Source organism: Gnatocerus cornutus, unplaced genomic scaffold (assembly GCF_029298725.1).
Source record: "Gnatocerus cornutus isolate USDA-ARS CGAHR unplaced genomic scaffold, icGnaCorn1.1 ctg00000296.1, whole genome shotgun sequence".
Lineage (NCBI taxonomy): Eukaryota > Metazoa > Arthropoda > Insecta > Coleoptera > Tenebrionidae > Gnatocerus > Gnatocerus cornutus.
In genome coordinates this window covers 25,001-34,115 of record NW_028275615.1, presented here as the reverse complement: position 1 = coordinate 34,115, position 9,115 = coordinate 25,001, and positions in this window count along the sequence as shown.

Genomic DNA, 9,115 nt, shown 5'->3' with positions numbered 1-9,115 from the left:
TTCAAACATTCTCCATACTCTTCGCTAGATTGAAAGCGACGGTTTATTGTGAGATTTCTCTTTAGAAATATTCACACGTTACGAGTTTATGAAATTTTATTTATTTCAAAATTCTCGCTCGGACTTTAGTGAGTTGACGCATTTGTTAATTTTGGTCGTTCTGACACGAACACATAAAATCTTTGATTGCATTTTGGACCGCTAACATAGAAACGCTCGCCGCATCCGCAATCTCGCTGTGCATGGTCAATGGCAAGATTTGTCATCCCTCAAACGATGGTGGGTCCACAGGGTACACATTCCGGCCATCGTCCCAACTACGGGTAAGTCGCGGTGTACGAGAGGTAACAAGATAATCGGACGCACATAAAATCACATTTCGATCGTACGCTTTTGTCCGCTGCTACATACCACCACTACTATCCCTATATATGCCAGCGCGGCAGCGTTCAGCTCTGAATCACTCGATGCGCGAAACGGTCGAAATCCCATAGCGCGCCGGCCGCTCGCTATGGGCGAGGGGTCGGGTAAATCGGTCTGATCGCTCGGTGCAAAAGTCCGTTTGGGTACTTAGAGACGGAATTTTAAAATTCTGATTTCGCAGATCAATTTCAAGGGTCATTAGGACTCGAATGCCGTTAACGGTGTTTTGAAAAAAATATTTTTTTACGTTTTTACGGCATTTCGACCGAACACCTCAGTTCCGACTTCGGACTTAGAATAATTTTCATCAAAATTTCGAACGCCTCAGTTTCCAGAGGGTTTTAGATCCCGTTTAGTTAGGGGTTTGAAATTATCACAGCCACCCTTGTTTGGTGTTAGTTCGACCGTAACTTTTGTTCGTTTGCATTTAATTTCGATTTTTCTCGGACTTTTGGTCAATGTAAATTTATCAACCGCTACACTTCCGACTTCGGACTTAGACGAATGAGCGCCGAACGCTACAGTTTCGACTTCGGACTTAGAAAAATTTCGCTCGACCGCCACAGTTTCGAATTGGACTTAGAAAAATTTCGGTCGAACGCCTCAGTTTCGAATCGGACTTAGAAAAATTTTGGTCGACCGCTACAGTTTCGACTTCGGACTTAGAAAAATTTCGTTCGAACGCTACAGTTTCGACTTCGGACTTAGAAAAATTTCGCTCGACCGCCACAGTTCCAACATGAGACTTAGAAAAATTTTCATCAAAAATTCGATCACCTCAGTTTCGACTACGGACTTAGAAAAATTTCGGTCAACCGCCACAGTTCCTACTTCGGTCTTAGAAAAATTTTGATGAAAATTTTGAACGCCTCAGTTTCCAGAGGGTTTTAGATCCCGTTTAATTAGAAGCTTGAAATTATAAAATCTACCTTCTATCGATGTTAGTTCGACCCAAACATTTGTTCGTTTGCATTTAATTTCGATTTTTCTCGTACTTTTGGTCAATGTAAATTTGTCAACCGCTACACTTCCGACTTCGGACTTAGACGAATGAGCGCCGAACGCTACAGTTTCGACTTCGGACTTAGAAAAATTTCGTTCGAACGCTACAGTTTCGACTTCGGACTTGGAAAAATTTCGCTCGACCGCCACAGTTCCAACATGAGACTTAGAAAAATTTTTATCAAAAAATTCGAACACCTCAGTTTCGACTACGGACTTAGAAAAATTTCGCTCGACCGCCACAGTTCCTATTTCGGACTTAGAAAAATTTTTCATCAAAATTTCGAACGCCTCAGTTTCCAGAGGGTTTTAGATCCCGTTTAATTAGGAGCTTGAAATTATAAAATCTACCTTCTATCGATGCTAGTTCGACCCAAACATTTGTTCGTTTGGATTTAATTTCGATTTTTCTCGGACTTTTGGTCAATGTAAATTTGTCAACCGCTACACTTCCGAGTTCGGACTTAGACGAATGAGCGCCGAACGCTACAGTTTCGACTTCGGACTTAGAAAAATTTTGTTCGAACGCTACAGTTTCGAATCGGACTTAGAAAAATTTTGGTCGACCGCTACAGTTTCGACTTCGGACTTAGAAAAATTTTGTTCGAACGCTACAGTTTCGACTTCGGACTTGGAAAAATTTCGATCGAACGCCACAGTTCCGACTTTTTTTTCGAAACTGTAGCGTTCAGGTCAAATTGCCGTAAAAACGTAAAAAACTTTTTTTACAAAACATGGTCGACAGCATTCGAGTCCTAATAATCCTTGAAATTGATCTGCGAAATCAGAATTTTAAAATTCCGTCTCTAAGTACCCAAACGGACTTTTGCACCGAGCGATCAGACCGTTTTACTCTACCCCTCGCCCATAGCGAGCGGCCGGCGCACTATGGGATTTCGATCGTTTCACGCATCGAGCGATTCAGAGCTGATCGCTGCCGCCGGCGGCATATATAGGGAGTACTGATGGTAAGTGGCAGCGATGACGGACAAGTACGCACGATGAATGGATTGACATGAAATCAAATGTGCGCGTCCGTACGATCTGTTACCTCTCGTACATCGCGACCCCGTTTAATGATATTATGCTAAATTAAAAATAAAAAATACATCGATGAAATAAAAAGTGGTAAATCTCTAGAAAGACAATATACCGCAGTGAATAAAAATTTCTCGATGAATAGCGAAATGTGAATTAGTCCGCCTGTAACGTGCATTTTGCGAACGAATTAGCTAATTCACCGCTAGTTAAAAAACGTGACCACCCAGTGCTCTTATCCAAAGTCGTCTGCAAATGAGATGAAATTAATAATCTTGACTCTAATGCAGACGACAAATTGAATTGAATAATTTACTTGAATAATGTGACGGATCTATAAAATAAAACACAAAGCCCGAAACACCAAGCAGTAAAAATCTCGATTATTGTTCCGCCCGTTGAAAAACAAAAGATCCGTCACATGGTAAGCAGAACTGGTGAAAATTGTGAAAGACTTGTTTCTCCTCCGATAACAAGCTTGAATTAAATATGATCAAGTGAATGATATTGGAAACCAAAGAACGAAACTGAGGAGAAGCAAATGTTCAGTAATATATTATGAATAATTATAATATTAATATAAATAATAATATTATATTAAAAATGGGAATTGTATGTGGTTGATGGAAAAAGTTTTTTTTTCTGTTGACCGCTACAGTTCCCAATTTGGACTTAAAAAAAAAAAAAAAAAAAAAAAAAAAAAAAAAAAAAAAAATGTGTATACGGAAGGTAAAAAGCAAAAAATAAAATATTTTTATTATTTTTTTTACGGGTCCCTACCGCTACAGTTCCCACTGAATGTGTCCTTTTCGCGCTAAGTCCATGCAGTCGCTACAGTTCCGAAACTGGACTTGTAAAAATTTCGACATTTTTGAACGCATCAGTTCCGAACGAGGTTTCAAAACTGTAGCGTTCGGTGTAAACGCATCAGTTCCGAATGAGTTTTCGCAACTGTGGCGTTTCATTTTTGTGCTTTCATGGTTGCATAAACAATCGCCAGTGTGAACGCTTCAGTTCCGAATGAGTTTTCGAAACTGTAGCGTTTCATATTTCTGCTTTCATGGTTGCATAAGCAATCGCCAGTGTGAACGCTTCAGCTTCCGAATAGATTTTCGAAACTGTAGCGTTCAATGTGAACGCTTCAGTTCCGACTTTGGACTTAGAATAATTTTCATCAAAATTCGAACGCCACAGTTTCGAAAGGGTTTTAGATCCCGTTTAGTTAGGGACTTAAAATTATGACATCCACTTTCGATTAATGTTAGTTCGGTCCGAACTTTTGTTCATTTCCATTTAATTTCAATTTTTCTCGGACTTTTGGTCTTTGTTAATTTTGTCCTTTCGAAACTGTAACGTTCAAAGTGAACGCCTCAGTTCCGAATAGATTCTCGAAACTGTAGCGTTCAATGTGAACGCTTCAGTTCCGAATAGATTCTCGAAACTGTAGCGTTCAATGTGAACGCTTCAGTTCCGAATAGATTCTCGAAACTGTAGCGTTCAATATGAACGCTTCAGTTCCGAATAGATTCTCGAAACTGTAGCGTTCAATGTGAACGCTTCAGTTCCGACTTTGGACTTGGAATAATTTTCATCAAAATTCGAACGCCCACAGTTTCGAAAGGGTTTTAGATCCCGTTTAGTTAGGGACTTAAAATTATGACATCCACTTTCGATTAATGTTAGTTCGGTCCGAACTTTTGTTCGTTTTCATTTAATTTCGATTTTTCTCGGACATTTAGACTATGCGAATTTTAGATTTTTCAAGCTGTAGCGTTTGGCGAGAACGCCGCAGTTACGGACAGGTTTTGTGTCAGACTTTCAATAATCTGAAAAAACTCCGAAAAAAGAAAATAATTAGTGTTTTTCATGGTTGCATAACAATTTAAAATTCATGCACAAAAATAATCCATCTATATTTCCGTTATTCAAGAATGCAAAGGAAAGACGAAAGTTCGGCAACAATTAGTTTCCGCGGTTGCATAACCATTCAAACGTTATGCTTAAACACAATCCATTTACGATATATAATAAAAATAAAGCTTTATTATCAACTTTGAAGTCCATTCTATTGCTGATCTTTAGACCTATAGATTAGGTCAAGATGTCAAATGTCAAAAAACAACTACAGGTTCCTGTATTTGTAGCAATGCTGGCGCCATCTGTAGAACAGTTACCTAAACTTGAAAGTCAAAAAAAATTACAGCTTTCTGTAACTATTAATGTTGGTATCGCCACCTGTTAGTCGAAAACATAATTTAGTGGCGCCATCTATATGACAGGTCTGGAACTTCAGAAATGTCAAAAATTACAAGATTCTGGGTTAATTTACGTATTTTTCTTGAATTTTAAGCATAATTTGACCTGACCTGACCCTAAAAATGGCGCCATCTATGTGTCAGGTCTGGAACTTCAGAAATGTCAAAAATTACAAGATTGTGGGTTAATTTACGTATATTTCTTGAATTTTAAGCATAATTTGACCTAACTGACCCTAAAATGGCGCCATCTATGTGTCAGGTCTGGAACTTCAGAAATGTCAAAAATTACAAGATTCTGGGTTAATTTACGTATTTTTCTTGAATTTTAAGCATAATTTGACCTGACCTGACCCTAAAATGGCGTCATCTATATGACAGGTCTGGAACTTCATAAATGTCAAAAATTACAAGATTCTGGGTTAATTTACGTATTTTTCTTGAATTTTAAGCATAATTTGACCTGACCTGACCCTAAAATGGCGCCATCTATGTGTCAGGTCTGGAACTTCAGAAATGTCAAAAATTACTGTTTTTTCCTTTATTTTACATATTGTTTTTGAATTTTGGCGCCTATTTTAACTCAAAAATGGCGCCATCTATATGACAGGTCTGGAACTTCAGAAATGTCAAAAATTACAAGATTCTGGGTTAATTTACGTATTTTTCTTGAATTTTAAGCATAATTTGACCTGACCTGACCCTAAAATGGCGTCATCTATGTGTCAGGTCTGGAACTTCAGAAATGTCAAAAATTACTGTTTTTTCCTTTATTTTACATATTGTTTTTGAATTTTGGCGCCTATTTTAACTCAAAAATGGCGCCATCTATATGACAGGTCTGGAACTTCAGAAATGTCAAAAATTACAAGATTCTGGGTTAATTTACGTATTTTTCTTGAATTTTAAGCATAATTTGACCTGACCTGACCCTAAAATGGCGTCATCTATGTGTCAGGTCTGGAACTTCAGAAATGTCAAAAATTACAAGATTCTGGGTTAATTTACGTATTTTTCTTGAATTTTAAGCATAATTTGACCTAACTGACCCTAAAATGGCGCCATCTATGTGTCAGGTCTGGAACTTCATAAATGTCAAAAATTACAAGATTCTGGGTTAATTTACGTATTTTTCTTGAATTTTAAGCATAATTTGACCTGACCTGACCCTAAAATGGCGTCATCTATGTGTCAGGTTTGGAACTTCAGAAATGTCAAAAATTACTGTTTTTTCCTTTATTTTACATATTGTTTTTGAATTTTGGCACCTATTTTAACTCAAAAATGGCGCCATCTATATGACAGGTCTGGAACTTCAGAAATGTCAAAAATTACAAGATTCTGGGTTAATTTACGTATTTTTCTTGAATTTTAAGCATAATTTGACCTGACCTGACCCTAAAATGGCGTCATCTATGTGTCAGGTCTGGAACTTCAGAAATGTCAAAAATTACAAGATTCTGGGTTAATTTACGTATTTTTCTTGAATTTTAAGCATAATTTGACCTGACCTGACCCTAAAATGGCGTCATCTATATGACAGGTCTGGAACTTCATAAATGTCAAAAATTACAAGATTCTGGGTTAATTTACGTATTTTTCTTGAATTTTAAGCATAATTTGACCTGACCTGACCCTAAAATGGCGCCATCTATGTGTCAGGTCTGGAACTTCAGAAATGTCAAAAATTACTGTTTTTTCCTTTATTTTACATATTGTTTTTGAATTTTGGCGCCTATTTTAACTCAAAAATGGCGCCATCTATATGACAGGTCTGGAACTTCAGAAATGTCAAAAATTACAAGATTCTGGGTTAATTTACGTATTTTTCTTGAATTTTAAGCATAATTTGACCTGACCTGACCCTAAAATGGCGTCATCTATGTGTCAGGTCTGGAACTTCAGAAATGTCAAAAATTACTGTTTTTTCCTTTATTTTACATATTGTTTTTGAATTTTGGCGCCTATTTTAACTCAAAAATGGCGCCATCTATATGACAGGTCTGGAACTTCAGAAATGTCAAAAATTACAAGATTCTGGGTTAATTTACGTATTTTTCTTGAATTTTAAGCATAATTTGACCTGACCTGACCCTAAAATGGCGTCATCTATGTGTCAGGTCTGGAACTTCAGAAATGTCAAAAATTACAAGATTCTGGGTTAATTTACGTATTTTTCTTGAATTTTAAGCATAATTTGACCTAACTGACCCTAAAATGGCGCCATCTATGTGTCAGGTCTGGAACTTCATAAATGTCAAAAATTACAAGATTCTGGGTTAATTTACGTATTTTTCTTGAATTTTAAGCATAATTTGACCTGACCTGACCCTAAAATGGCGTCATCTATGTGTCAGGTTTGGAACTTCAGAAATGTCAAAAATTACTGTTTTTTCCTTTATTTTACATATTGTTTTTGAATTTTGGCACCTATTTTAACTCAAAAATGGCGCCATCTATATGACAGGTCTGGAACTTCAGAAATGTCAAAAATTACAAGATTCTGGGTTAATTTACGTATTTTTCTTGAATTTTAAGCATAATTTGACCTGACCTGACCCTAAAATGGCGTCATCTATGTGTCAGGTTTGGAACTTCAGAAATGTCAAAAATTACTGTTTTTTCCTTTATTTTACATATTGTTTTTGAATTTTGGCGCCTATTTTAACTCAAAAATGGCGCCATCTATATGACAGGTCTGGAACTTCAGAAATGTCAAAAATTACAAGATTCTGGGTTAATTTACGTATTTTTCTTGAATTTTAAGCATAATTTGACCTGACCTGACCCTAAAATGGCGTCATCTATGTGTCAGGTCTGGAACTTCAGAAATGTCAAAAATTACTGGTTTTTACTTTATTTACATATTTTTTTGAAATTTGGCGCCCATTTTGACCCTAAAGTGGCGCCATCTATGTGTCAGGTCTGGAACTTCAGAAATGTCAAAAATTACTGTTTTTTCCTTTATTTTACATATTGTTTTTGAATTTTGGCGCCTATTTTGACTCAAAAATGGCGCCATCTATATGACAGGTCTGGAACTTCAGAAATGTCAAAAATTACAAGATTCTGGGTTAATTTACGTATTTTTCTTGAATTTTAAGCATAATTTGACCTGACCTGACCCTAAAATGGCGCCATCTATATGACAGGTCTGGAACTTCAGAAATGTCAAAAATTACAAGATTCTGGGTTAATTTACGTATTTTTCTTGAATTTTAAGCATAATTTGACCTGACCTGACCCTAAAATGGCGTCATCTATATGACAGGTCTGGAACTTCATAAATGTCAAAAATTACAAGATTCTGGGTTAATTTACGTATTTTTCTTGAATTTTAAGCATAATTTGACCTAACTGACCCTAAAATGGCGCCATCTATGTGTCAGGTCTGGAACTTCAGAAATGTCAAAAATTACAAGATTGTGGGTTAATTTACGTATATTTCTTGAATTTTAAGCATAATTTGACCTAACTGACCCTAAAATGGCGCCATCTATGTGTCAGGTCTGGAACTTCAGAAATGTCAAAAATTACAAGATTCTGGGTTAATTTACGTATTTTTCTTGAATTTTAAGCATAATTTGACCTGACCTGACCCTAAAATGGCGTCATCTATATGACAGGTCTGGAACTTCATAAATGTCAAAAATTACAAGATTCTGGGTTAATTTACGTATTTTTCTTGAATTTTAAGCATAATTTGACCTGACCTGACCCTAAAATGGCGCCATCTATGTGTCAGGTCTGGAACTTCAGAAATGTCAAAAATTACTGTTTTTTCCTTTATTTTACATATTGTTTTTGAATTTTGGCGCCTATTTTAACTCAAAAATGGCGCCATCTATATGACAGGTCTGGAACTTCAGAAATGTCAAAAATTACAAGATTCTGGGTTAATTTACGTATTTTTCTTGAATTTTAAGCATAATTTGACCTGACCTGACCCTAAAATGGCGTCATCTATGTGTCAGGTCTGGAACTTCAGAAATGTCAAAAATTACTGTTTTTTCCTTTATTTTACATATTGTTTTTGAATTTTGGCGCCTATTTTAACTCAAAAATGGCGCCATCTATATGACAGGTCTGGAACTTCAGAAATGTCAAAAATTACAAGATTCTGGGTTAATTTACGTATTTTTCTTGAATTTTAAGCATAATTTGACCTGACCTGACCCTAAAATGGCGTCATCTATGTGTCAGGTCTGGAACTTCAGAAATGTCAAAAATTACAAGATTCTGGGTTAATTTACGTATTTTTCTTGAATTTTAAGCATAATTTGACCTAACTGACCCTAAAATGGCGCCATCTATGTGTCAGGTCTGGAACTTCATAAATGTCAAAAATTACAAGATTCTGGGTTAATTTACGTATTTTTCTTGAATTTTAAGCATAA